General features: G+C 52.5%; 1 pseudogene; it reads right to left on the bottom strand.

Annotated features, from left to right (window-relative positions):
* Window positions 1-7,508: 7,508 nt before the first annotated feature.
* On the bottom strand, window positions 7,509-8,119 carry LOC110391100 (annotated as a pseudogene).
* Between the last annotated feature and the right edge of the window lie 473 nt (window positions 8,120-8,592).

Raw genomic sequence — 8,592 nt, 5'->3', positions numbered from 1 at the left:
CCAGTTTTGCGCCCCTCACTGCAAGAAAGACATTGAGGCCCTGGAGCGTGTCCAGAGAAGGACAACGAAGCTGGTGAGGGGTCTGGAGCACAGGCTTCATGAGCAGCAGCTGAGGGAGCTGGGATTGCTTCAGTCTGGAGAAGAGAAGGCTCAGAGGTGACCTTATCGCTCTCTGTAACTCCCTGAAGGGAGGTTGTAGGAGGTGAGGTTGTGCATGAGGAGCTCCATCCTTTAGGATTTGGGAGGAGATGGTGAGAGAGGGTGGGGAAGCCCACAGGGGCTTAGGACATGGTGTGCATGGCACAGAGCTGGGGACCCTTCCAAGAGCTTTGGGGCGGCCACTGCCAGGCAGGGAGAGATCTGTGCAGTCCCAGCTGAGCATGGGAAGAAGGACACAGACACAGAGAGTGTAGCTTTGCTGGGGGATTTATTGATCATCAGAGGGTGTCATTGATCATCAAGGTCTTCATTGGTCATCAGAGGGCAGCACTGGTCATCAGAGGATGTCAAAGGGCATCACTGGCAAGGAGAAGCCTTGTCCCTGCAGGGTTTGTGCCCAGGGACTTAAGCCAGGAGAAGGACTTAGGGCAGAAGAAGGACTTAGGGCAGCCAGCAGGTCCATGGCAGGACATGGGTCCCCTGGGGACTGCAGCCACAACCCCTGTCCCATCTGCACGGCGACCCTGGGCCATCCATAGGGCACCCTGAGCCTGCCCCTTCCAGATCCCCCCCTCAGCACAGCCCCATGGAGCGCAAGGGAAGGTCTGGAGGTGACAGTGCCCAGGTCCCCCTGGAACAGGTCAGGGTCTGTCCCCTCCATACCATCCATCCCCAGCCCCTGATGCCTGGTCCTCAGGGCTCCTCAGACACCCAGGGCCCCCCAAGTGCCCTGTGGGGTCGCAGGTGTCCCCGTGCTGCTCACCTAGACATGTAGATCCAGGGCCACGCGTCTCACACGCAGGGCATTCTCCAATAAGCGACTGCGAACGAGCTGGGGAGAAAGGAGGTGTGAGGGACACACTGAGGGTACTGGCACAGTGGGAAACGCTAGGGGCAGTGGGACACACTGGGACACCCTGAAGGCTCAGGGACCCACAGTGGGCACTAGAACACCACGGCCAAGGCACGGTCCTGCAGCCTGCTCAGCCCCAACTGCCCCCCATTGCCTCCTTCCCCTGCCCATTGCCCGCCCACGTCGGGAGTGAGCCCAACAGAGGACTTGGGGCCCCAGGGGCGTCCCCAAGTCCCAGGGGAACAGAGAAGACAGCAACACATCCCCACCCCAACCTCACCCCAGGAGCACCCCACAACTCACAGGGTCATCAAGATCAAAATTGTCAGGTGGCAGCGCCTGAGGAAGAAGAGCCATGGGGCAGCCATGAGGGAACTGCGGGGCTGGGGGATCACAGGGTGTCCCCATCCAAGCCTCTTGGTTGGCCCCGGTGCTGCCCCCATCCCCATGGCTGCCAAAGTCTGGGTGCACCTCTGCCCGTGGAGGAGCCCAGGGTTGGGGGATGGACACAGCGACAGGGCAGGGGATTGGGGGGCCCAAAGATAGGGGAATGGGGGTGCCAAAGAGATGAGACTTGGGGGTGCTAAATGGAGAGGAACGGGGATCTCAAAGAGAGGAGAATGAGGAAAAATGAAACAGAAGGGATTGAGGACCTAAAGAGATGAGGATCGGGGTGCCAAAGAAAGGATGTCGGTGCCAAAAGGATGGGCTATGGGGACCCAAAGAGAGGGCATTTGGAGCCCCAAAGAGAGGGCATTTGGGGACCCAAGGAAAAGGGGAGTAGGGTGCAAATGGAAGAAATTTGGATGTGCCAAATTGAGGGGTGGCCTCTGCCAGGCATGGACAGACCCCACCTGGCCTTGCGGAGCTCCCTGCAGGGCCACCCTTGGGTGCAATCAGTGTGGCTGCCAGGCACTCACCGCAGCAACGTCCCCAGGCTGGTCACACCCACATTGCTGTGGGGAGAGGAGTAGGAGAGGGAGTAAGAGAGAGAGCCCGGCATCAGTGACCCCCAAGGCCAATCACTGCCAGCCCCAGCCTGCACCCCCCATGGATGCTTCACCTGAGCTTCCACTGTGCAGCACAGGGCAGCGAGGAGCATCACGAGGCTGAGCGCAGCCGCCTTCATCTTCGTCCGTGCTCTGGGAGCTGGGTGAGGCTACAGGAGGCCAGGGCTGCATTTATCCTCCCAGAGCCCCTCCCACAACTCCAAATGCCCCTGGGCTTGGCAGACTCACCTGGCATGGACTGAGCCTGGCATGCAGGCTCAGCCCCATCCCCTGCCCTGTCCCCGGGGCATAGGGGGAAGCCAGGGATCAGAGGAAGAACACCGAGTGCTGGGATCCCGATGGCACTGAGCCCAAAGCCCCCAAGTCCCAGCACCCAGCACACCCCGGCATTTCTGTCCCCCAGCACCACCCCGAGATGATGCCGTCCCCACATCAAGGCTTCATCCAAGGACTCATCCCTGAGTTCTCTCCAGTGCGGTGAGGCACTAAGGTGTGGGGCTGATCCTATGTGGCACCGGGGACACGGCATCTGGGGACACTGGGAAGTGAGAGGGCAGTGGGGACATGAGCAGTGAGGAAATCATGGAGACATGGGGACATGGAGGGGACATGAGGATATCATGGTGATGTGGGGAAATCATGGTGGTATGAGGACACCAGGACATGGAGCTATCAGGACATGGGGGTATGGGGACATGGGGACACATGGAAACAGGTGGATGGAAGGGACTTGGAGGTTCATAGATGGGTAGCGGGGACGGGGAGGTGACAGGGACACAGGAACACAGAGACAAGGACGCTTCAGTGTCCCCAGACAGTGTCCACTTGTCCACTCAGTGCCCTTGTCGTCATGCAGGAGGTCAGGAGTGAATAACAGACCTTGGCTATGGCAGACAGGTTTCCTCCTTGTTTCTTGCTCCAAAACCCAAAGAGCACGGCTTCTAGAATCATGGAATCTCAGAATCATGGGATGTCTCAACCACGGGGTCACAGACGCATCGAATCAACGAGACGTGGAATCGCAGAACCACAGACTCACAGTAACACAGAACTACAGAATCATGGAATCGTTTAGGTGGGCCAAGACCCCTAGGGTCACGTCAGGAGATGTGCCATGTATTTTCTGCTCTCTTTCGATAGCCGACATCACAAGTCACCACGTCACATCCAGAAATCTGTATCGCGGATCGGACATGGCAGTAGTGCTGCCTCTGTCCACGAGGACGCTTTGTCATGAGGACACAGAGGCAGGGAATCCAAGGCTGGGGCTGAAAATGGGCGTTAGGTTTTGAAGTCACCGGGCTGTGCGCCTGAGCTGCAGCAGAACAAAGGTGTCCTACCGCTTTGGTTCCTGTGATGATACAGCCCCTGTCACAGCTTCAAGAAAGTGACTCTTGTTTGATCCAGATGAAAGGAAAGAAACAATAGAGCACTGATAAATGGCTTAGAACTGCAAAGGACTCAACAATTCTTCAAGGAAACGTGAAATGCCAAATTAAAGCGCTTCATCTGACAGAAGAGCCAGCTGGTCACGGGGCATTTCCCATCAAGAAGAGAGCTGCTGTGGGTCACCTCTGAGAACAACACTTGCGTGTTTGCTTTGGAAATGGCCCAGGGAGCAGTCAGCTGGAAGAGTTCCCTCTGGGCTGACTCTGCTCTGTGCAGTGTTTGTCAGAGCTTATCAGTGCTGCGTTATTCACTATCTTTAAATACAGCGTGGCATGATTCCCACTCTGGAGTTATTTTGAAAAGAACTAATGAATTGTCTGTGCTGCCATCACTGGGGAATATTGACTGAGGTGAGGTACAGCCTGTCTTTGAGATAAATGCAGAGCAGGTGGATGACACTTGGTAGCAATTTCACACTCAAGGTTCTCCTCAGGAAAACCCCTTGTCTGGTTTGATGATACCCAAAAAGAAATACTCAGGCTTTTGTTACAGTAGAACCCAGAAAAAGTAAAATGGGATGAGGTCGAAGCTCTCAGGCTGCTCAGCCAGCAGCCTCCCCTGCAGCGATCTCCCCATCGTGGCATCACAGGATTCCAGGTTTCGAGGATTGCAGGTCTTCCGGTTTCTAGAATGTGAGGTTTCTTAGGTTGCTAAGATTCTATGATCCTAGGATTCCAGGTTTCTTCAGTTTATAGGATTCTAGGTTTCTAGAGTGTACAGGATTACAGGATTCTAGGTTCAGGGCTTGCAGGTTTCTAGAACTGGAAGTTTCTAAGGTTTCCAGGATTCCAGGATGCTGGGTTTCTAGGATTCCAGGATGGGCTCTGACGACCACACATACGGAGTTCGGCCGCACACGATGAGAACTCACGGCTCCATTCGGGAGTAGTGCAGTTGATTGAGGCAACAGATTGCAGATTCTTTGGGACTGCCCGGGATAAATACAGTCTACAAAGCAGGGGAACTTAACCAAGCTCACGAACAATCCAGATGAATACAATTGTGTTAAATCATGCAATAACTGTAGATGTTTCTGTTTGCCAGGGAAACACACGGCATCACCAAGGTGTCCCTGTGGGAGGAAGAGAGGCTCAGCCCATTGGCTGCCTCCAGAAGTCAGCAACGATATCTTCCCTGAACTTCCTTCTCTTTTAAGCCATTTTATTCTGTTTTCCAACCTTCAGGTGGAGTTTGAGTGACTCTAGTCAACCAGACCTTTGCCTTGCAAAGTTTACTTGAAAACTGTTGTTAACAGAGAGGCAGAAAACTGCTGCCTCAGGAAAACACAAGAGTTGATCAGTTCCAAGAGCATCATCGAGTCTCCATCCCTGCAGGATGATCCCAAGGTTTAGCCATGGGACATCCAACGCACTCCACGATGCTTTTTTTCCTTACAGCCAGCTCACCAGGCCCTCCTGGTGTTTGCTAAGAGCTACAGCTGCAGGTCACGTTGTTTAGGGAACTGTCATGGAAGGGATTACCCAGTGCGTTCCTCCCTGGATGTTCGTCTTCTCTCAAGAGGTGGACATTTCAATAAGTCTCCTCCAGCAAATATCTCACAAGGCCCCATAACCTTTGGAGGCCCCACCCTGTGCAGCTGCAACACCCAGGAGGCCACACGGGTTGGAGAGCCCATCACAGAATCACTGAATCACAGAATTGATGGGGTCGGAAGGGGCCTCAACAGATCACGGAGTCCAACCCCCCTGCTGAAGCAAGCACCCTACAAGAGGTGACACAGGCAGGCATCCAGATGGGCCTTGAATATCTCCTTACAAGGAGCCTCTCTGAGCAGCCTGTTCTGTGCTTCATCACCCTTACTTCTTCCTCACATTTGTATGGAACTTCCTATGTTCAGGTTTTAGGCCATTACCCCTTGTCTTACTGCTTCTAAGATTCTAAATGTGTCCTTACCTGGGCAGAGTAGAGGGAGAGGATCAACTCTCTTGACCTGCTGGCCACATTAGTTTTAACACACCCTAACACTAACTCTAAGCCCTAACCTAATCATAAAACGAACTCCAAACCTAACCCAAACCCGAACAAGAACAATAACCCTAACCATAACCCAAACCCTAACCAGGACTGTAACCATAACTCCAAACCTATCCGAAAAAAAACCCCAAGCACTAACCACCATACAAAACCTAACTCGAACCCGAATCCTAACCCAAACCCTAACACCTATCGTAACCCTAACCCTAACCTCAACCCTAACCCTTACATTAACCCGAACACTAACCCTAACCCTAACCCTAACCCTAATCCTAACCCTAATCCTAACCCCCAACTCTAAACCTTACTCTAACACCTATCGTAACCCAAACCCTAAGCTCAACCCTAACCCATACCTTAACCCTAACACTAAACCTTACCCCTAACCCTAACCCCAACCTTAACCCTAACCCTAACCCGAAACATAACACAAACCCTGACACTAACTTTAACCCTAACCCTAGCCCGAACCCTAACACTAACCCTAAAGCCTAAACCTAACCCTTAACCAAAACCTAAACCTAACCCCAACCCTAAAACAAACCCTAATCCTAACCTTAACCAAACCCTAACACTAAAGCCAACCCTAACACTAACCCTAACCTAAGTCAAACTCTAACCATAACCCAAAGCCTAATCCCAACCTTACCCTAATCCTAGCCATAACTTAACCCTAACCCTAACCCTAACCCTAAACCTAACCCTAACCCTAACCCTAAACCTAAACCTAAACCTAACCCTAACCCTAAACCTAACCCTAACCCAAACCCTGACCCAAACACTAACCCTAACCTAACCCTAACCCTAACCCTAAACCTAAACCTAACCATAAACCTAACCCTTATCCTACCCCTTACCCTAACCCTAACCCTAAACCTAACCTCAACCCTATCCTTAACGATAACCATACCCTAAACATAACCCTAACCTAACCCTAACTCTAACCCTAACTCTAACCCTAACCTAACCCTAACCCTAAACCAACCATAAACCTAACCCATATCCCACCCCTTACCCAAACCCTAACACTAACCCTAAAAAGAACCCTAACCCAAACCCTGACCCTAACACTAACCCTGACCCTAACCTTACCCTAACCATAGCCCTAACCTAACCCTAACCCTAACCCTAGCCCAAACCCTAACACTTATCCTACCCCTTAACCTAACCCTAACCCTGACCCTAAACCTAACCCTACCCTTAATGATAACCATACCCTAAACATAACCCTAACCTAACCCTAACCCTAAAATGAACCCTAACCCTGACCCTAACCCTAACCCTAACCCTAACCCTAACCCTAACCCTAACCCTAACCCTAACCCTAACCCTAACCCTAACCCTANAAGCAAGTTCATCAAAAGCAAGTTTGCAGTCAAAACTGACAGCAAAATGGGAATGTTTTGGACAGAGCAAGGCCGTCTCCATTTTCACAGGACTCCCTCCTCCCCCAAGTCTCCAGCTTTCAGTCTGTTTATGTGGGAACGCTTGAATCTTCCAAGGCTTTGAGGCAACTCCAGGCACACCACAGCTATTCTGTTTTTCCTTGGCCTGCTGCGTAACACAGGACCTGAGGGCTGACACAATGGCAAGGAGGAAGGATAACGGTGTGGTGGTGTGAAGAGAGCAGCACTGAAAAGACCACGTCCTGCTGCTGCCCATGGCCATGGCTCCAGGGAAGCAGAGAGGGAGCACCCACCGGGCGGTGAGGGGCCGCCCCACAGACACCAGGGCTGCTGCTCCGTGTGGCAGTTGGGCTCCTGGTTCCTGCATCAAGGAACCAAGGGCTCCTCTCCATAATCCAGTGGAGGTGGGAGCTGAGATCAATGCCTTTCTGATAATTTCTCTATCTACGCCAGGAGCCTGGCTATTTTTTTTACACTAGGATTGCCAGCCAGAAGAAAAACGTAGAAAACAAAAAAGAAATGTGATGAATAGTGTTACTTAATTGGAATTAAAATTATCATAGGATTAAGAGATTGGGAGGGAGGGGGAAACAGATGAAATGAAGGCAGTCCAAGCTTTTCCTGAATTTTTGATTGTCACATGAAGAGCATTTTACTGATGCTGAAGGAACATGTCTTGCAAGAGTTTCCTGAGGGCATCCCTGAGCTGTGGTTCCTCATGCTGTAGCTGAGGTGGTTGATTACTGGAGGAGGCACCACTGTGTATAACAGTGCCACCACCAGATCCAGGGATGGGGAGGAGATGGAGGGCGTCTTCAGGTAGGCAAAAACGGCAGTGCTGAGAAAGAGGGAGACCACGGCCAGGTGAGGGAGGCACGTGGAAAAGGCTTTGTGCCGTCCCTGCTCAGAGGGCATCCGCAGCACGGCCCTGAAGATCTGCACATAGGACAGCACCATGAAAACAAAACAAGCAAAAAAGTTTAAGGTGCTAAATATGACAAACCCTTCTTCCCTGAGGAAAGAACCAGAGCAAGAGAGCTTGAGGATCTGGGGGATTTCACAGAAGAACTGGTTTTCATGGCTTTGCCTTGGCAGAGAGGTATAGAAAATGTGCTGGCAGTGTGCAGCAGAGCATGGAGAACCCCAGTGCCCCAGGCAGCTGCTGCCATGGTGGCACAATCTCTGCTGCCCACCAGGGTCCCGTAGTGCAGGGGCTTGCAAATGGCAATGTAGCGGTCATAGGACATGATGGTGAGAAGGGAATACTCTGCTGAAAACAAACAAAAAGAAAAATGCCTGTACAGAACTTCCTGTGTACATGGTGGTGGTGTCCCCGAGGGCATTGCTCATGGCTTTGGGGAGAGTGGTGGAGATTCAGCCCAGGTCCAGGAGGGCGAGGTTGAGGAGGAAGAAGTGCATGGGGGTGTGCAGGTGGTGGTGGCAGGCTACGGCTGTGCTGATGAGGCTGTTGCCCAGGAGGGCAGCCAGGTAGATGGCCAGGAAGAGGCAGAAGAGCAGGAGCTGCAGCTGTGCTGCACTCAGTGTGAATGGCTGTGAGTGAGACCTGAGAGGGAAAGGGATCTGTTAGCAGTTTACGAGCGTTCGGCCCGGTTCTGTAACGAATGGGACGGGGGACCCATGGACCCATGCCCCGGGAAAGGGAAAATGGAAAAAAGGGTAAGGAGATGGCCCTGAGAGCAAAGAACAGTGGCAACAATCT

The sequence above is a fragment of the Numida meleagris genome, unplaced genomic scaffold (assembly GCF_002078875.1).
Source record: "Numida meleagris isolate 19003 breed g44 Domestic line unplaced genomic scaffold, NumMel1.0 unplaced_Scaffold295, whole genome shotgun sequence".
NCBI lineage: Eukaryota > Metazoa > Chordata > Aves > Galliformes > Numididae > Numida > Numida meleagris.
Note: the sequence above shows the minus strand (reverse complement) of the source record. Positions and strands in the feature narration are given on the sequence as shown.